This window comes from Ranitomeya imitator, chromosome 3 (genome assembly GCF_032444005.1).
Source record: "Ranitomeya imitator isolate aRanImi1 chromosome 3, aRanImi1.pri, whole genome shotgun sequence".
In the NCBI taxonomy this organism is placed as follows: domain Eukaryota; kingdom Metazoa; phylum Chordata; class Amphibia; order Anura; family Dendrobatidae; genus Ranitomeya; species Ranitomeya imitator.
Window position 1 is genome coordinate 114,912,743 of NC_091284.1, and position 21,460 is coordinate 114,934,202.

At 46.8% G+C, this 21,460-nt stretch overlaps 1 protein-coding gene across 2 annotated transcripts in view; it reads left to right on the forward strand.

The window, feature by feature from the left end:
* Positions 1-1,731: 1,731 nt before the first annotated feature.
* The window catches only part of LOC138672883 (3 beta-hydroxysteroid dehydrogenase type 7-like), a 146,863-nt gene continuing 127,134 nt past the window's right edge, over positions 1,732-21,460 (forward strand). For both annotated transcript variants that reach the window (XM_069761308.1, XM_069761310.1), the window contains exon 1: positions 1,732-1,866. The gene's annotated coding sequence lies outside the window, so the exon portion shown is untranslated. The remainder of the gene's footprint in view (positions 1,867-21,460) is intronic.

A 21,460-nucleotide genomic window follows, 5' to 3' on the forward strand; every position in this document is an offset into this window, starting at 1 on the left:
ATATGCCCCGTACACTGCTCCATAAAGGTTTATTGCCCCCATAAGATGCTCCATAGTATATGCCCCGTACACTGCTCCATAAAGGTTTATGGCCCCCATAAGATGCTCCATATTATATGCCCCGTACACTGCTCCATAAAGGTTTATGTCCCCCATAAGATGCTCCATAATATATGCCCTCATACACTGCTCCATTATGGTTGCTGGCCCCATAAGATGCTCCATAGTGTATGCCCCATACACTGCTCCATAAAGGTTTATGTCTACCATAAGATGCTCCATAGTATATGCCCCTGTATACTGCTCCAATATGGTTTATGGCCCCCATAACATGCTCCATGGTATTATATGCCCCGTATGCTGCTGCGATATATAAAAAAAAAATACCATACTCACCTATCGTCGCTGGGCGCCGAGTGCTGGGGGGCCTGAGCAGGTGGGGACACCAGCGCGCTGTGGGGGTCAGGTGCCGGTATCGCCGCTAGCTCAGGCCCCCGACACTTGCTATATTCACCTGGCCCTGATCCAGCGCTGCGTGCCGCTTCTTCCGGGTCCTCTGGCTGTGACTGTTCAGTCAGAGGGCGGCGCGCATTAAGCGCGTCATCGCACCCTCTGAACTGTGAACGTCACAGGCAGAGGACACGGGAGACGGAGATGGAGCCGCACGCAGCGCTGGAACGGGGGACAGGTGAATATAGCCGATACTTACCCTCCTGGCGCGTCCCTGCCTCTCCGTTGGAGATCGCAGTGTGCGTTCAGTGTTTACGCATAACCCGATCTCCTGGGAGCGTCACTCTGTGGGGTCCAGACTGCGCCGGCGCTTACGCAGTCTATAAAGGCTTCGGACAGAGTGACGCTCCCAGCGTTATATTATAGATATATATTTTCTCCTATGAAGTCGATGGGACCTTCAGCAGTCCCCCGACTGCCATAATATCCCATTGGTTCCCCGTCGTGTTGACCGCATGCACTCCAGCCACTGACATTACATGCAGACACAAACTGTATATTACAGCTGGCACCATCCTGGTATGGTGCCACTACAGCTTCTGAGCCAACGCCATATGCGGGCATTTGACATAAAACGTCTTATGTTGGGTACTGTTAAAGTTGACCCTAACTCTACCCCCATCATATTTTTGGTGAGGACAGAAAAAGATGCAGTCCCAGCATTAAGTTTGCCTTATTTAGAGGGTTAATCGTGTTTTAAATAACATAAACATGCATAACACCTCCTCATAACTGCATCTATCTAATAACATCATGTGGTTTTGCAATGCTGTTATTGGCTTCACAGATTTATGGGTTAAACGGGTTCCTTTTGAGATTGATGACTCGGCACCCCCACTGATCTGCTGTTAGCTTTGGCCCAGTATAAACCAAAGTGAAATTCAATAACTCCATTCAAAGGATAGCAGCCACTGCTGAATATTGCAGACCAGATTGTGTCCTTGTGTATGTACCATGATATGTAGACTGGTCACGGATCTTGTGACCCAAACTCGGCGGTCTCATTGACAAAATTGAGTCTGTTGAATTTGGATCAGGAGATCCTTAGCCAGTCTGCACATTGTGGTACATATTCAGAATGTTGAAGACACATGTGCCATAGGAAGTTTTTGATGCAGTCACTGTTAATAAAACAAGGTGTGGATCAGTCGTATGCCTGATATTCCTACACTTTTCCATAGTACATAAACCTTTGACCATCTTGAGTTCAATGACACTTGGGTTGGAGAACTTTGACTGGAGAATATTTGCATTTCAGTTCTATGAAGACCTGGAATCTGGAAATGTTACCAGACAAAGCATTCATCCCAAGTCTTTGATCACTGTTGATCTTACGTCAACCACTGACTAGATCAGGTAAGAATACTGTATATATACCATAACTAAAAATTTTTAGTTTTTTGTGTTAATTTCATAATTCACACTATGTGTAATTGATAGTGCTACAATCCATTTTTCCTCCAGCTCCTTACATGTATATCTGGTGCTAGCTGCTGCTATGTGATCTGATTCTTACCATATATAGGGTAAATTATGCTTAAAGGGGCTTTAACAGATTTTGTTAGAATAGGTATAAAATACAGAAGTCCCGAATACTTATGCCTTGAATGTTCCACCACTTCAGGAAAACTCACTGGTGGCTCCTGCCAGTTCTGTAGCGATGTCCTATCATCAATCAGATGACTGCTGCAGGTGATCACTGGCTTCTACTCTGATGTTTGCATATTTGGTAGGGATGGGTCATTCACAAACAAGCTGTCACAATGAGCCAGCACCTTTATATGCATAATGGGAAACTGCAACCCACTTGTACTCCAAAGTTGCATTGTAAAACCATGCAGGGTGTTACTAAAACTTCCGGCAGCAAAGTGGCTCATGGTGTTTCAACCATATACTGGATGATTTTATTCTAAATACTAGATTTCTCTGCATGTGAACTGATATTTAATAGGGAGTTGTTTGGGATCCAAAATAGCCGACTCTTCTGTGCATAGTGCTGTATGATGAGCGAGGTAGACATGCTTGATGTAGGGTATGTCTAAGTCAGAAGAGCGGTGGAGTGGAGTTTTTTTTTTCTCTAATAACTTAATGTGTGTACATTTCGGCAACCAATCAGTTAACAGAACCCATCCATAATGTCATGGCACTTCTGTGATTGGCTGTCGAACACACATGTCCCTGTCCATATAAAAAGCGGACATCTTGTTTTGCTGGCGCCATTTTCTCAGTGTAAAAGCACAGAGGCCACTCCTGCTAGTGCTGCTGCTGGAAGCGAGCTTGTCAGTTAGTTAGATAGGATCCTGCTCTGTGTGAAATTGATCTTCCAGCACCTAAAACTGTGTTGCAGTCAGGAGGCCCTATTTACTAATCTAAATAGTTTGGGCAAAAACAGTTGTAACAATTATGTGGGTACTATGGAATCTGATTGCGTGGGATAAAACGAGCCTGAAGCCAAAGCTGAGACAAATAAGTGTATTTCACAAAGCAAGAAGTAGAAAATAAGCAAGCAGAGACTTTCCTGCAGTTGTAACGAAGTGAGAGCACGAAACAGAAAGGTCAACAAACTTAGTAGCAAGCGCGACCGCTCATACAAACAAGTCCAGCAGCAAGAGAGTGACCGGCACTTATACGTGGAAATCCAGCAGTAGCATGCAGCAAGAGAGCGACAGGCACTCACAGTCCAGCAGTAGCATGCAAACTACATAGCTCCCAACCGTCCCTTATACTTTGGGACTGTCCTGATTTTGAGGCTGTGCCCTGCAGTCCTGCACGGGATTCTACTTCTTCTGCACAGCCAGCAGGAGAAGCAGCCGACACGCCCCATTGTATTAGGCCATGTCCCTCCGTATCTTCTTCCAATGTGGTGGTTCAGAGAGGGAGAGAGGACATTCTGAGGTGTGTGTGTGTATACTGCACACATACATGCAGCTGGCCCTGCTGTGCTTACAGTACAAGGCATTATATACTAGGAGTAGTGGCAGCAGTTACAGCAATCCAGTGCAGTCTGTTAGACATAGGCACAGTATATACTGTACACTGCACAAAAAAATAAAGGGAACACTATAATCCCACATCCTAGATATCACTGAATGAAATATTTGAGTTTTTAAATCTTTATTCATTACATAGTGGAATGCGTTAAGAACAGTAAAAGCAAAAAATTATCAATGTAAATCACAACTTATATCGCACTGAGGTGTGGAGTTGGAATGATGCTCAAAATCAAACTTCAGTTGAAATGCCTCAAGACAAGGAAATAATGCTCAGTAGTGTGTGTGTGTGTGTGGCCTCCACGTGCCTGTATGACCTCACTACAATGCCTGGGCATGCTCCTGATGAGGCGGCAGATGGTCTCCTGAAGGATCTCCTCCCAGACCTGGACTAAAGCTTCCACCAACTCCTGGACAGTCTGTGGTGCAACGTCACATTGGTGGATGGTGCGAGACATGATGTCCCAGATGTCTTCAATTGGACTCAGGTCTGGGGAACGGGCAGGCCAGTCCATAGCTTCAATGCCTTCATTTGCAGGAACTGCTGACAAACTCCAGCCACACGTCTGGCATTGTCCTGTATTAGGAGGAACCCATGGCCAACCGCACCAGCATATGGTCTCACAAGGGGTCTGAGGATCTCATCTCTGTACCTAATAGCAGTCAGGCTACCTCTGGCGAGCATATGGAGGGCTGCGCGGCCCTCCAAAGAAATGCCACCCCAAACCATTACTGACCCACTGCCAAACCGGTCATGCTAAAGGATGTTACAGGCAGCAGATTGCTGTCCACGGCATCTGAGAGACTCTGTCACATCTGTCACATGTGCTTAGTGTGAACCTGCTTTCATCCGTGAAGAGCACAGGGTGCAAGTGGCGAATTTGCCAATCCTGGTGCTCTGTGGCAATTGCCAAGCTTTGTCCTGCAAAGTGTTGGGCTGTGAGCATAACCCCCATCTGTGGACGTCAGGCACGCAGACCATCCTCATGGAGTCGGTTTCTAACCATTTGTGCAGACACATGCACATTTGTGGCCTGCTGGAGATCATTTTGCAGGGCTCTGGCAGTGCTCCTCCTGTTCCACCTTGCACAAAGGCTGAGGTAGCCGTCCTGCTGCTGAGTTGTTGCCCTCCTACAGCCCCTCTCCACATCTCCTGGTGTACTGACCTGTTTCCTGGTAGCGCTTCCAGCCTCTGGACACTATGCTGACAGACAAAGCAAACCTTCTTGCCACAGCTCTCATTGATGTGCCGTCCTGGATGAGCTGCACTACCTGAGCCACTTGTGTGGGTTGTAGAGTCCGTCTCATGCTACCACGAGTGTGAAAGCACAACCAACATTCAAAAGTGACCAAAACATCAGCCAGAAAGCATTGGTACTGAGATGTGGTCTGTGGTCTCCACCTGCAGAACCACTCATTTATTGAGTGTGTCTTGATAATTGCCAATAATTTCCATCTGTTGTCTATTCCATTTGCACAACAGCATGTAAAATTGATTGTCAAACAGTGTTGCTTCCTAAGTGAACAGTTTGATTTCACAAAAGTTTGATTTACTTGGAGTTATATTCTGTTGTCTAAGTGTTCCCTTTATTTTTTTTTGAGCAGTGTATATATATCCTTTATATACTACAGCTGTTAAGGAGTTGATCCAGTAGATAGTGGTGTTGTCTGAGTGCATGCAGAATTTGCAGAGCTGGGCAACATTGAAATGTGCATGATCTGTGAGGCAGCAGTGTGGACAGCGACAGATGGTGAAATCTTTGCCTGCATTGTAAGCAGAGCTGCTGGGACACATCTACAGCCCCGACTGTACACTGGCATCATCATGTGGGGCCATTATACTGTGTGCAGCATCATGTGGGGCCATTATACCGTGCGCAGCATCATGTGGGGCCATTATACAGTATTGAGCATCATGTGGGGCCAATATACAGTATGGAGCATCATGTGGCCATTATACAAAATGGAGCACTGTGACCATTATACAGTATGGAGCATCATGTGGGGCCATTATACAGTATGGAGCACTGTGTTGCCATGATACAGTATTGAGCATCATATGGGGCCATTATACAGTATGGAGCATCATGTGGGGCCATTATACAGTATGGAGCACTGTGTGGCCATTATACAGTATGGAGCACTGTGTGGGGCCATTATACAGTATTGAGCATCATGTGTGGCCATTATACAGTATTGAGCATCATGTGGCCATTATACAGAATGAAGCACTGTGTGACTATTATACAGTATTGAGCATCATGTGGGACCATTATACAGTATGGAGCACTGTATTGCCATGATACAGTATTGAGCATCATATGTGGCCATTATACAGTAAGGAGCATTATGTGAGGCCATTATACAGTATTGAGCATAATGTGGGGCCATTATACAGTATGGAGCATCATGTAGGGCCATTATACAGTATGGAGCATCATGTGGGGCCATTATACAGTATTGAGCATCATGTGTGGCCATTATACAGTATGGAGCATCATGTGGGGCCATGATACAGTATTGAGCATCATGTGAGGCCATTATACAGTATGGAGCATCATGAGGCCATTATACAGTATTGAGCATCATGTGTGGTCATTAAACAGTATGGAGCACTGTGTGGCCACATTTTTCTGTTTATAATTATTGTTAATGCAACAGTGTGATCAGCAGTGCTAAATGGGTGTGGATGGGGCGTGGATATGGGTGACTAGTTGTGAATTGGGTGTGGTCAGGGGTGTGGCCTAAAATTTGCCACTGTGCGCTGCTACCTTTGTCCCTCTTTGCCTTCATCAAAAGTTGGGAGGTATGAAACTAGAGTGCACTTATATATGTGTAAGCAGGTTGCGGGATGCAGTGACGGACAGGAGGCAGAGCAAAGGTTAACAGGTTTAATAACAGGAGAAAACTCCACGCAGGGAGGTAAAGGGTTAAAACAGTGAAATAAACAGTATAGATGGCAAAGGATATTGGGAGGTAAATAATGGTTCTAGTAACAGCAGTTCCTGTGAATCACTTGTCAGAAGTTCCTCAAACTGTAACTCCTGCTGGGAGCCCAATACCGCCGGCAACGGCTGATGCTGTGTCTTTTCCAGGAAGGTCCTGTGGGCATCAGTGCCCCGTCTTCTTGCGGCAGCAGTCGGTCTCCAGTACCTTCCGCTGAAACTAGTCCATATGCTACAGTGGTTGATACTGTGGCCCGCACCCTTACTGTACAAGCCCAACGTGGATCAGCAAATATGTGGCAAAATCAGGGTCTCCCGTGAGTGGAAAAGTATATTCTGGTAAGGTGGGTTACACAAGTGTATCCAGGACTCGGTTCTTTCTTTGCAGCACATGCGCTGTAATCGCGGTAATGAAGCACACGGCACCTCGATCTGTCAGCTACTGCGTGCACTGCACTATTTTCACTATGCTGCGTGCTGCCTGCTCCTGCCAAAACTGAAGCACCGACAACCACTGGTGCGCTGCTTCTCTGGCAGGGTGCTTCACCCGATCTCTCTCTGGCAGCACGCACACAGTACTCACTAGACCGGAACGTTCAGCATCTTGCTCTGTTGTGATCAACGGGCACTCTGCACGTCTCTCCTCATAGTCTCTGTCAGCGGTGGCAGTGCTTGAGTGCGGGGCTGCGCTATACGGATGCTCTGAGACCGCCACACTCACTGGTCCCTGTGGGAGACAACGGACGCTGACCTGCGCGTGGCTGGTGCTCCCAGGATGGAGCATTTCTCTCCCTGGCTGCTGCTGGCTGCTGCTGAACACACCTGGCTATGCATTCTCTGCCCCTCCCTCTTGATTACTGCTGGGCACACTGCTCACCTCAGCTCAGTGTTCCTCTTGTCCTCTTCAGACAGTAGGGCCCTGTACTCTGTGGTGGGGAGGGGAAGCGGAGCACGCTGCTCACCTCCGTGCGCTCTGCCCTGGATTGGCGCCAAACTGCTCTACTGCACGTGCTTTTCCCTCACTCCAGCTTCTCCCAGGCCACAGAGGGAGGTTCGCCTCACTAAAGTTTTCCCCAGGAACAGAGGATGCAGCCTTTCCAGTTCCAGACCTGGCACACAGGTACCCACGGTCTGGTCGTCCCCCTTACACATGGAAGTCCAGAACCATGCATATAGAGGAGATGATACTTTTCATGCAAGTCTAGAAATACATAGGTGAAGCATTACAGGAAGTAGGTAATTAAATTTACCATTTGGGCTGAGAAGTCCCGCAAAGCAGCCCGCAACAGAACAGTCTCAGAAGTCAGGACAGCAGGTAACCCCATCCAGGATCTGGAAGAAGCTTAGAAAACTGAAGGCAACTGGAAGTGGTGAGGCAGAGCACCGAGTAACGAGCAGCAGCAGGAACTCCAGAGGCAAGCCAGGAGAAAGCTCAGATGCAAACAGCAACAAAATACTCAGGCAAGGAGGATCTCCCGACTTGGACTTAAATAGCAGGGCCAACACGAAGTTCCAGGACAGGGCAAAGTACAAGACTCCATCTTGGACAAGGGCAAAACAGGCTCCATGAAAACATCCGGAATCCTTACAACTGTGTTGTAGTGAGGAATCAGGAGGCTCCATTTACTCATCAAAATCATTAGGCCTAATATTGAGGTTCAGCCGGAAGGCTCTATTTGCTAATATAAATCATTTGGGATAACACTGTGTTGCAGTGAGAAATCAGGAGGCCCCATTTTCTCATCAAAATCGTTAGTGTCTAAAGGTACCGTCACACTTAGCGACGCTGCAGCGATACCGACAACGATCCGGATCGCTGCAGCGTCGCTGTTTGGTCGCTGGAGAGCTGTCACACAGACAGCTCTCCAGCGACCAACGATCCCGAGGTCCCCGGTAACCAGGGTAAACATCGGGTAACTAAGCGCAGGGCCGCGCTTAGTAACCCGATGTTTACCCTGGTTACCAGCGTAAAAAAACAAACAGTACATACTTACATTCAGCTGTCTGTCCCTTGCCGTCTGGTTCCTGCACTGACTGCTGGCCGTAAAGTGAAAGTGAAAGCACAGCACAGCGGTGAGTCACACAGCGGTGACTCACCGCTGTGGCTGTGCTCTGCTTTCACTTTACGGCCAGCAGTCAGTGCAGGAACCAGACGGCAAGGGACAGACAGCTGAATGTAAGTATGTACTGTTTGTTTTTTTACGCTGGTAACCAGGGTAAACATCGGGTTACTAAGCGCGGCCCTGCGCTTAGTTACCCGATGTTTACCCTGGTTACCAGTGAAGACATCGCTGAATCGGTGTCACACACGCCGATTCAGCGATGTCTGCGGGGAGTCCAGCGACCAAATAAAGTTCTGGACTTTCTTCCCCGACCAGCGACAGCACAGCAGGGGCCTGATCGTTGCTGCCTGTCACACTGGACGATATTGCTAGCGAGGACGCTGCAACGTCACGGATCGCTAGCGATATCGTCTAGTGTGACGGTACCTTAAGAGTGTTGTTCAGGCACACTATCTAAGAAAATAAATAGTGATTGTTCATTTTGTGACAGGTGACTGACAGGTGTGGGCCCAAAGGTGTTAAACAGCAGGTTAAAAGAGGGAAAGATGTATGCAACATGAGTGGAAAAAGCAAGATCTTAAGGAAGGGGGAATAGGCTTGGTGTGTGACATGTACGTGGATTAGATGTTAATAAAAGCTCAAGTGAACAAACACCATCTCAGCCTATTCAAAGCCCACTGACAACATCTGTTACTGGATGTGCTACTCGACTCCCTTTGGCAGCCGCACAGTGGTACGCCTTGTAGATAAGGGTCAGAAAGAGCATGTGCTCCAGTGGATGGCAAGCGCTGCATCAAGTGGCCTCTCCTCCTATTCCTCCACCTTAACATCACACACAGTACAATCCTCAGAGGTGGCACCCCATTCATCCTTGTTCCCCCCATGTCACAATTTCTAACCACCCAAATGACTGTGAGGAACCACAGATGGGCCATTCTGCAGAGCTGTTCACACATTCTATTCCATGGCCATCAGAGGTCTGCTCCAAAGATTCACAGGAAAGCATCTCACTGATGCCCAAAATATTTTCATGTTGGATGAGAGGCCAGTCGAAGTAGGGTCTGAGCCAAATCCAGACCCTTTTTTTTTTAAAAAAAAAAAAGGTCAATTTAAGGAGCGCTATGGCTATAGAGCACACTGCAATATATTTGTGGTGAACAAACCTTTTATTGAACCACTACGCGTTTCGGCAGCAGACTGCTACCTTCCTCAGGTGGGCCTGCATTGGTCACGCGTGTGCAGTTCGCAAGGGCAGTAAGTTTGCCGAGCCTGGGCCTTTTTTGAGAAATCAAATGATGACCCAACTCACATCTGCCAAATTTGCAAAAAAAGACTCAGAAGAGGCAAAAATTGCAATAGTTTGACATCTACATGTATAAAGTGGCACATGCGCAATCAACATGCCTTAGTTTGGGAATCTCATTGTGCTAAAATGTGGACTAACGGACCTCACCAACCACCGGCTGTCCCATCAACCACATATGCTGCTTGTTCCTCCTCCTCCATCACCATGCTGTGTTCTCACATAGGTCTCCGGTCACAGAAACTCCACTTGTTTACCCCCTAGAGTCAGGATGAGTGACAGAGGGCAACTGTTCCGTAAGTGGATATGCCTGCTGTATTTGTTTCACCAATCACACCACATCTCTCTCAATCCACCATAGCATATCTGCCTGCACCTCACTCACAGTCCAGCAGTTTGTCCTGTTTACCCTACTCCACCGTCTCTCAGCACAGCAGCCAGCCCTTGGTCCCATAGTTGCGGTAACTTGAAAAAATGTTTCCTCCTATGACTCGCATCGCTACAGAGGTTGTGCGGACTACCGGTTACCATTTGATTTGCAATGTTCTGACACAGTGGAATTATACTCTGTACATATTGGAGCGACTGTGACAGCAGCGACGAGCACTGGTGCAGTATGTCCTTTGCATAGCCTGATCCAACGCAGTACGGATGTGGTGCAAATCATGCTTGTGGAGTGGGCACAGATGAAGGAACTCTGCTCTGCACCCTTCTGCACAGTTTCAAACTGGATATTAAGATGGCTAGCGGTGACGATGCCATCATCAGCATCACTATTCCAGTAATCTATGTGCTGGAGCACACTTTGAATAGTCTGCGTCAGGTGATGGTGGTCCCAGAGGAAGAAGCAGGAGAGGAGGAGAGGCAGCAGCTGCCAAGGCAAACAGGATCATGGGGTGCATTAAAAGAGGTCTGGATACACATGATGAGAGCATTATACTGCCTCTGTACAAATCCCTAGTTAGACCGCACATGGAGTACTGTGTCCAGTTTTGGGCACCGGTGCTCAGGAAGGATATAATGGAACTAGAGAGAGTACAAAGGAGGGCAACAAAATTAATAAAGGGGATGGGAGAACTACAATACCCAGATAGATTAGCGAAATTAGGATTATTTAGTCTAGAAAAAAGACGACTGAGGGGCGATCTAATAACCATGTATAAGTATATAAGGGGACAATACAAATATCTCGCTGAGGATCTGTTTATACCAAGGAAGGTGACGGGCACAAGGGGGCATTCTTTGCGTCTGGAGGAGAGAAGGTTTTTCCACCAACATAGAAGAGGATTCTTTACTGTTAGGGCAGTGAGAATCTGGAATTGCTTGCCTGAGGAGGTGGTGATGGCGAACTCAGTCGAGGGGTTCAAGAGAGGCCTGGATGTCTTCCTGGAGCAGAACAATATTGTATCATACAATTATTAGGTTCTGTAGAAGGACGTAGATCTGGGGATTTATTATGATGGAATATAGGCTGAACTGGATGGACAAATGTCTTTTTTCGGCCTTACTAACTATGTTACTATGTTACTATGTTAGGATACAGAAGGGATAACAATATCTCTAAGTTCCAGTTTGTCATTGCACATGTGGGTGCCATGGGAGGGTGGATTACAGCGATCGGGGGGTGCTTATGGTACCATATAAAAACTGTTAGTGAAGCTGCAGGAGCTGAGGAACAAATTGAGGAGGATGAGGAGCAAGAGTTGATAGACGTTCAACAATCAGGAAATGCAGGATAGTGATCCCCTCTGTTTTTTGGTGCTATCGGAAGGGGACGGAGGAAGTAACCTTGCGTGTTACCCCGCCACCAACACACCATGGACTTGGACCTCATGGAAGCGCCTGACACATGAGCACCTTCTTGCTGCATTATCTTCAACATGATGCCGTATTCTTTGGAATGGCTTGTATACGGCACTCATAATGTCATTGGAAAAGGTGCTCAAGTATGGTATCCATCCCAATATCAATATAAGTAAAAAACGCGGCAATCAAAATGTATTGTGTTGAAAAGAAAGGTTCCAATTTATTTTGCATACAGTGATCAGTTAAATGTTTTTGGTCTGGGTATAGACCTTTATCAGAAACTATGGAGATATACAAAGAAATGTGTCAAAAAAGTGACAAATGCAAATACATCAAAATAAAGTGGTGGTGACTAACATAAAAATTGTATAGAACATACTATCTTCAATACAGTATGATCCCTAATACAGCCAGGAAGAAAATATTCAGTCAGGGCTATAAACATCACATCTTTATCAATCCTATAGCTAGATTTTTGGAAGAGCTTCTAGCGTAGCAATGAAATATAAAGGATACAACAGTGTTCCACGGAAAAGTCAAAATAAGAGGTATTTCTGCCAGTATAGCAAATAATAGAGCAGGAAGATTAGTGTTCTTTAGAAAGATCCAGCGTGATAAGAGATGGGGGTAAAGGTACCATCACACATAACGATATCGTTAACGATATCTTTGCTTTTTGTGACGTAGCAACGATATCGTTAACGAAATCGTTATGTGTGACAGCGACCAACGATCAGGCCCCTGCTGGGAGTTCGTTGGTCGCTGGGGAAAGATCAGAACTTTATTTTGTCGCTGATCTCCCGCTGACATCGCTGAATCAGCATGTGTGACGCCGATTCAGCGATGTCTTCACTGGTAACCAGGGTAAACATCGGGTTACTAAGCGCAGGGCCGCGCTTAGTAACCCGATGTTTACCCTGGTTATCATTGTAAATGTAAAAAAAAAAAACACTTCATACTTACATTCCCGGTGTCTGGTCATGTCCCTCACCTTCAGCTTCCCGCAGTGCACTGACTGGTGAGCGCCGGCCGGCCGTAAAGCACAGCGGTGACGTCACCGCTGTGCTTTACGGCCGGCGCTCAGTCAGTGCGTGAAGCTGAAGGCGAGGGACATGACCAGACACCGGGAATGTAAGTATGAAGTGTTTTTTTTTTTTTTTTACATTTACAATGGTAACCAGGGTAAACATCGGGTTACTAAGCGCGGCCCTGCGCTTAGTAACCCAATGTTTACCCTGGTTACCCGGGGACTTCGGGATCGTTGGTCGCTGGAGAGCTGTCTGTGTGACAGCTCTCCAGCGACCAAACAGCGAAGCTGCAGCGATCGACATCGTTGTCTATATCGCTGCAGCGTCGCTTAATGTGACGGTACCTTAAGTAGTCATCAGATTCCTGGAGGCTTGAGGAAATGGTTAATAGAATAACCTGTATATGTTCTGTCACACAAGGTGGTAGCACAGTATGTAATAAATCTAATTACATGCATTGTACTGGCCATAAGGTTTTGTAACGGCTGTACCTGTATGCTGCTTGTTTAGGGAACCACGAGTCCTAGCACAGGGAAAGTTACCAGTGCCGTGGGTCTGATAAACAGACCTGGTAAATATAGTGCAGTGTAGCGGTTAGGGTTATTAGGATATCCTGTTATATATTCTGTAATAAAGGATAGTAGCTCAGCATGTTAAAGTCACATATAGTGCACAAAGTGGTTGTGTCACCCCAGGAGTTCGGGTACCACAGTAGTGCTGCCTTCCACTTGGGGAGGGTAGTGCTATGCCTGGAAATAAAAGGGATGTCTTTGGCAGGTAACCTCACACACAACACCTTCTGAATCCAGGCCATGAGGGGGAGCTCAAAACCCGGTTTTAGGGCAGCTTCTCTGAATAAACATCCTGGTCTGGAGGAGAAGACAGAGACAGTTGGTCCAGAGAGACCAGTAAGTGCAGTTTAGTATAGGAAAGGAGCACAAAGGAGAAAATATGGCTCAAGGAGGCGGTGAGTGGGCCTCCGAGGATCCAGAACACAGAGACTGGGTACCGAGAGCCCGAGGGTGTGGAGAGCTGCAAGCCCCATAGCAGAACTGGAGGGCAAAGAACTACACGTATATTGCCTAAATTAAGCCTGTGGTACAGCAGCATTCTGGAGCCTGGAGTCACCGTGTAGAGACCCCAAAAGGAACGACTACAGCTGCCTACCATACAGGTACCTGTCCCAGGACAGGGAAAAGAGCCAGGACCTTGTTTGGACACTTCAGGCAGCAAGGGACTTATAGCGAGCGCAAAGTGGAAGGCTCCCTGTTGTGAATTCTGTGGCCAAGCTCCCTCCTGTGGTCGTGAGTGGTACTTCGGCTGGTTCTGTCTATGAGCTTCCCTTGGTGGATGAGAGTGGTACTGCGGCTTCTGAGTTTCCTTCCTCAGGTGATGAGGTTAAGTCGTTAGGTGCTGCTCTATTTAACTCCACCTAGTGCTTTGATCCTGGCCTCCAGTCAATGTTCTAGTATTGGTCTTGCTTTCTCCTGGATCGTTCCTGTGGCCTGTCTTCCTGCATAAGCTAAGTTTTGCTTGTGTTATTTTTGTTTGCTATTTTTTCTGTCCAGCTTGCTATATTGGTTTATCTTGCTTGCTGGAAGCTCTGGGACGCAGAGGGAGCACCTCCGTACCGTTAGTCGGTGCGGAGGGTCTTTTTGCCCCCTCTGCATGGTTGTTTGTAGGGTTTTGTGTTGACCGCAAAGCAATCTTTCCTATCTTCGGTCTGTTCAGTAAGTTGGGCCTCACTTTGCTAAATCTATTTCATCTCTGCGTTTGTATTTTCATCTCAACTCACAGTCATTATATGTGGGGGGCTGCCTTTTCCTTTGGGGTATTTCTCTGAGGCAAGCTAGGCTTATTTTTCTTTCTTAGGGCTAGCTAGTTTCTCAGGCTGTGCTCGAGGTGCATAGGACTGGTCAGGAGCGCTCCACGGCTACCTCTAGTGTGGTTGGATAGGATTAGGGATTGCGGTCAGCAGAGTTCCCACGTCTCAGAGCTTGTCCTATGTTTTTGGTAATTGTCAGGTCACTTTGTGTGCTCTGAACTTCAAGGTCCATTGTGGTTCTGAATTACCTGTTCATAACAGCTCCCAACCTGACTTGCCAAGGGGACCTCTTCTTGTTTCTGGGCTGCCTGGACACCTAATGTACCTGTTGCTAGTACCCTGGACTGAGGCCTGTTACCACTTCAGTAAACCAGGTAAAGACTGCAACGCTGTGTCCTTTACTCATTGACTGGCATACACCATCATCGCCATACACCTTGGGAGCCCTGGGGACCCCGCTTCACCTGTGGAGCGCATCACTGTTGTGAATTCTGTGGCTGAATTCACTCCTGTGGTCACAAGTGGTACTGCAGCTTCTGAGCTTCCTCCCTCAGGTGTTCTGGTGAGCTCGTTAACTGCTTCATTACTTAACTCCGCCTGATGCTGCTATCCTTGCTCCTAGTCAATGTTTCAGTGTTGGATCTGAGCTTCTCCTGATTGTTCCTGTGACCTGCTGCTCTGTATAGCTAAGTGCTTTTTGCTTTTTTGTTGCTTTTTTTCTGTCCAGCTTGTCTTTTGTTTTGCTGGAAGCTCTGAGACGCAAAGGGTGTACCGCCGTGCCGTTAGTTCGGCACGGTGGGTTTTTTTTTGCCCCCTTTGCGTGGTTTTGCTTTAGGGTTTTTTGTAGACTGCAAAGTTCGCTTTACTGTCCTCGCTCTGTCCTAGAATATCGGGCCCCACTTTGCTGAATCTATTTCATCCCTACGTTTTGTCTTTTCATCTTACTCACAGTCATTATATGTGGGGGGCTGCCTTTTCCTTTGGGGAATTTCTCTGGGGCAAGTCAGGCCTATTTTTCTATCTTCAGGCTAGCTAGTTTCTTAGGCTGTGCCGAGTTGCCTAGGTAGTTGTTAGGCGCAATCCACAGCCGCTTTTAGTTGTGTTTAGGATAGGATCAGGTGTGCAGTCTACAGAGTTTCCACGTCTCAGAGCTCGTTCTTGTATTTTTGGGTATTTGTCAGATCACTGTGTGCGCTCTGATCGCTAAGCACACTGTGTTTCTGGATTGCCTTCATAACACCTGTCATTAGCAAACATAACAGTACTAGGAGCCCTAACTAATGATTCTCAATAGAGGGAAAGAAAAAGTTCTGACATCATTTTTTTTTTTTTTTTTTATGCTCTGTGTTCACTTTTTTTTTTTCCCCTAGACATTTGGGAGATTCTGGACACAGGTGTGGACATGGATATTCAGGGTCTGTGCTCTTCAATGGATAATCTCGTTATAAATGTACAAAAAATTCAAGATACTATTGATCAGAAATCTATGTTAGAACCAAGAATTCCTATTCCTGATTTGTTTTTTGGAGATAGAACTAAGTTTCTAAGTTTCAAAAGTAATTGTAAGCTATTTCTGGCCTTGAAACCTCATTCTTCTGGTAATCCTATTAAACAGGTTTTGATTATTATTTCTTTTTTGCGCGGCGACCCTCAAGACTGGGCATTTTCTCTTGCGCCAGGAGACCCTGCATTGAGTAGTGTCGATGCGTTTTTCCTGGCGCTCGGATTGCTGTACGATGAGCCTAATTCAGTGGATCAGGCTGAGAAAAATTTGCTGGCTTTGTGCCAGGGTCAGGATGATATAGAAGTATATTGTCAGAAATTTAGGAAATGGTCAGTACTCACTCAGTGGAATGAATCTGCGCTGGCAGCTTTGTTCAGAAAGGGTCTCTCTGAGGCTCTTAAGGATGTCATGGTGGGATTTCCTATGCCTGCTGGTTTGAATGAGTCTTTGTCTTTGGCCATTCAGATCGGTCGACGCTTGCGCGAGCGTAAATCTGTGCACCATTTGGCGGTACTGCCTGAGGTTAAACCTGAGCCTATGCAGTGCGATAGGACTATGACTAGAGTTGAACGGCAGGAATACAGACGTCTGAATGGTCTGTGTTTCTACTGTGGTGATTCCACTCATGCTATTTCTGATTGTCCTAAGCGCACTAAGCGGTCCGCTAGGTCTGCCGTCATTGGTACTGTACAGTCCAAATTCCTTCTGTCCATTACCTTGATATGCTCTTTGTCGTCGTTTTCTGTCATGGCGTTTGTGGATTCGGGCGCTGCCCTGAATCTGATGGATTTGGATTATGCTAAACGTTGTGGGTTTTTCTTGGAGCCTTTGCGGTGTCCTATTCCATTGAGAGGAATTGATGCTACACCTTTGGCCAAGAATAAACCTCAATACTGGGCCCAGCTGACCATGTGCATGGCTCCTGCACATCAGGAAGTTATTCGCTTTCTGGTGTTGCATAATCTGCATGATGTGGTCGTGTTGGGGTTGCCATGGCTACAAACCCATAATCCAGTATTGGATTGGAATTCCATGTCGGCATCCAGCTGGGGTTGTCAGGGGGTACATGGTGATGTTCCATTTTTGTCAATTTCGTCATCCACCCCTTCTGAGGTCCCAGATGCTCTACCTCCGCATAGGGATTGTGATTGTGCTATCAATTTGATTCCTGGTAGTAAATTCCCTAAAGGTCGATTATTTAATTTATCCGTGCCCGAACACGCCGCTATGCGCAGTTATGTGAAGGAATCCCTGGAGAAGGGACATATTCGCCCATCGTCATCACCACTGGGAGCAGGGTTCTTCTTTGTAGCCAAGAAGGATGGTTCGCTGAGACCGTGTATTGATTACCGCCTTCTTAATAAGATCACTGTTAAATTTCAGTATCCCTTGCCATTGTTATCTGACTTGTTTGCTCGGATTAAGGGGGCTAGTTGGTTCACTAAGATAGATCTTCGTGGTGCGTATAATCTGGTGAGAATCAGGCAAGGAGATGAATGGAAAACTGCATTCAATACGCCCGAGGGTCATTTTGAGTATCTAGTGATGCCGTTCGGACTTGCCAATGCTCCATCTGTGTTTCAGTCTTTTATGCATGACATCTTCCGTGAATATCTGGATAAATTCCTGATTGTTTACTTGGATGACATTTTGATCTTCTCAGATGATTGGGAGTCTCATGTGAAGCAGGTCAGAATGGTTTTTCAGGTCCTGCGTGCTAACTCTTTGTTTGTGAAGGGATCAAAGTGTCTCTTCGGTGTGCAGAAAATTTCATTTTTGGGGTTCATCTTTACCCCTTCTACTATCAAGATGGATCCAGTTAAGGTCCAAGCCATCCAGGATTGGATTCAGCCGACATCTCTGAAAAGTCTGCAAAAGTTCCTGGGCTTTGCTAATTTTTATCGTCGCTTCATCTGTAATTTTTCTAGCATTGCCAAACCATTGACCGATTTGACCAAGAAGGGTGCTGATTTGGTTAATTGGTCTTCTGCTGCTGTGGAAGCTTTTCAGGAGTTGAAGCGTCGTTTTTGTTCTGCCCCTGTGTTGTGTCAGCCAGATGTTTCTCTTCCGTTCCAGGTCGAGGTTGATGCTTCTGAGATTGGAGCAGGGGCGGTTTTGTCACAGAGAGGTTCTGATTGCTCAGTGATGAAACCATGTGCTTTCTTTTCCAGGAAGTTTTCGCCCGCTGAGCGTAATTATGATGTGGGCAATCGAGAGTTGCTGGCCATGAAGTGGGCATTCGAGGAGTGGCGTCATTGGCTTGAAGGAGCTAAGCATCGCGTGGTGGTATTGACTGATCATAAGAACTTGACTTATCTCGAGTCTGCCAAGCGCTTGAATCCTAGACAGGCCCGTTGGTCGTTATTTTTTGCCCGCTTCGACTTTGTGATTTCGTACCTTCCGGGCTCTAAAAATGTGAAGGCGGATGCTCTGTCTAGGAGTTTTGTGCCCGACTCTCCGGGTTTATCTGAGCCAGCGGGTATCCTCAAGGAAGGAGTCATTGTGTCTGCCATCTCCCCTGATTTGCGGCGGGTGCTGCAAAAATTTCAGGCGAATAAACCTGATCGTTGTCCAGCAGAGAAACTGTTCGTCCCTGATAGGTGGACTAATAAACTTATCTCTGAACTTCATTGTTCGGTGTTGGCTGGTCATCCTGGAATCTTTGGTACCAGAGAGTTAGTGGCTAGATCCTTCTGGTGGCCATCTCTGTCACGGGATGTACGTACTTTTGTGCAGTCCTGTGGGATTTGTGCTAGGGCTAAGCCCTGCTGTTCTCGTGCCAGTGGGTTGCTTTTGCCCTTGCCGGTCCCAAAGAGGCCTTGGACACATATTTCGATGGATTTCATTTCTGACCTTCCCGTTTCTCAAAAGATGTCAGTCATTTGGGTGGTCTGTGATCGCTTTTCTAAAATGGTCCATCTGGTGCCCTTGGCTAAATTGCCTTCCTCCTCTGATTTGGTACCTTTGTTCTTTCAGCATGTGGTTCGGTTGCATGGCATTCCTGAGAATATTGTTTCTGACAGAGGTTCCCAGTTTGTTTCAAGGTTTTGGCGAGCCTTTTGTGGTAGGATGGGCATTGACCTATCCTTTTCCTCGGCTTTCCATCCTCAGACTAATGGCCAGACCGAACGAACCAATCAGACCTTGGAAACATATCTGAGATGTTTTGTTTCTGCAGACCAGGATGATTGGGTGTCCTTTTTGCCGTTGGCTGAGTTCGCCCTTAATAATCGGGCCAGCTCGGCTACCTTGGTTTCTCCATTTTTTTGCAATTCTGGGTTCCATCCTCGTTTCTCTTCAGGACAGGTTGAGTCTTCGGACTGTCCTGGTGTGGATTCTGTGGTGGATAGGTTGCAGCAGATCTGGACTCATGTAGTGGACAATTTGATCTTGTCCCAGGAGAAAGCTCAACTTTTCGCTAATCGCAGACGCCGTGTGGGTCCCCGACTTCGTGTTGGGGATCTGGTTTGGTTATCTTCTCGTCATATTCCTATGAAGGTTTCCTCTCCTAAATTTAAACCTCGTTTTATTGGTCCGTATAGGATTTCTGAGGTTCTCAATCCTGTGTCTTTTCGTTTGACCCTCCCAGACTCCTTTTCCATACATAATGTATTCCATAGGTCGTTGTTGCGGAGATACGTGGCACCTATGGTTCCATCTGTTGAGCCTCCTGCCCCGGTTTTGGTGGAGGGGGAATTGGAGTATGTTGTGGAGAAGATTTTGGATTCTCGTGTTTCTAGACGGAAACTCCAGTATCTGGTTAAATGGAAGGGTTATGCTCAGGAAGATAATTCCTGGGTTTTTGCCTCTGATGTTCATGCTTCCGATCTTGTTCGTGCCTTTCATGAGGCTCATCCTGGTCGGCCTGGGGGCTCTGGTGAGGGTTCGGTGACCCCTCCTCAAGGGGGGGGTACTGTTGTGAATTCTGTGGCTGAATTCACTCCTGTGGTCACAAGTGGTACTGCAGCTTCTGAGCTTCCTCCCTCAGGTGTTCTGGTGAGCTCGTTAACTGCTTCATTACTTAACTCCGCCTGATGCTGCTATCCTTGCTCCTAGTCAATGTTTCAGTGTTGGATCTGAGCTTCTCCTGATTGTTCCTGTGACCTGCTGCTCTGTATAGCTAAGTGCTTTTTGCTTTTTTGTTGCTTTTTTTCTGTCCAGCTTGTCTTTTGTTTTGCTGGAAGCTCTGAGACGCAAAGGGTGTACCGCCGTGCCGTTAGTTCGGCACGGTGGGGTTTTTTTTGCCCCCTTTGCGTGGTTTTGCTTTAGGGTTTTTTGTAGACTGCAAAGTTCGCTTTACTGTCCTCGCTCTGTCCTAGAATATCGGGCCCCACTTTGCTGAATCTATTTCATCCCTACGTTTTGTCTTTTCATCTTACTCACAGTCATTATATGTGGGGGGCTGCCTTTTCCTTTGGGGAATTTCTCTGGGGCAAGTCAGGCCTATTTTTCTATCTTCAGGCTAGCTAGTTTCTTAGGCTGTGCCGAGTTGCCTAGGTAGTTGTTAGGCGCAATCCACAGTCGCTTTTAGTTGTGTTTAGGATAGGATCAGGTGTGCAGTCTACAGAGTTTCCACGTCTCAGAGCTCGTTCTTGTATTTTTGGGTATTTGTCAGATCACTGTGTGCGCTCTGATCGCTAAGCACACTGTGTTTCTGGATTGCCTTCATAACACCTGTCATTAGCAAACATAACACATCACCATCATTGCTGCAACATCCCCCACAGGACCCCTTTAAAGCAGCTTTGGTCTCCCTATTGACTGAACTCCACAGGTGGCGCCACAATAGACTTTATCACAATTTCCATTAAAGACCGTTCCCCTTTTACAGTGAGTCACAGGGCCACGGACCAGGTCGCAGCCACCGTGATATCCCCTTTAATAGCGACTGGACCAGGTGCCAAGTACCCCGCTACCCTGGTGGGCGACTCATGGTCATATGAATTCAAAGGAGTAGTAGTACCTGATTTCCGCTTGATGACTAAATCATGTGTCCTGGCACAGGGAAAATGGCAATGACTCTTGCAATCCAGTCGCAGACTGGGAAGACTAGACAATGGTCTTTTTTAATGTCATGCATTGATCTCGTGTTATTGCAGTCTGAGACACCTTTGTCATAGCTTCTGTGCCTGCTGTTGCTACTGCTGCTGATGTTACAAACAATTTTTTGAAATGTGGAGACTCCAAGTTGGGTCTCCATCTAGTGGGTTGCCTGTAGTAGAAGGGGTGTCAGAGGCCCATTATACTGTTTCTACTCTGTGAAAATTAATGCCACATTAGTGGTGTGTGACAATAATTTTTTGTAATATTGAGACTCCAAGTTGGGTCTCCTTCATTTGTGTTGCCTGTAGCAGCAGGGCTCCCAGACCGGCAGGTCTGCACTTAATTTCACTCCACTACCTGTGTTACTTTCCTTACCTTTTTCTACCAATAGTACTATATGAAACTGATGTTTGTGCCATCTGAGTGTGGCTGAGGGAAAAAAA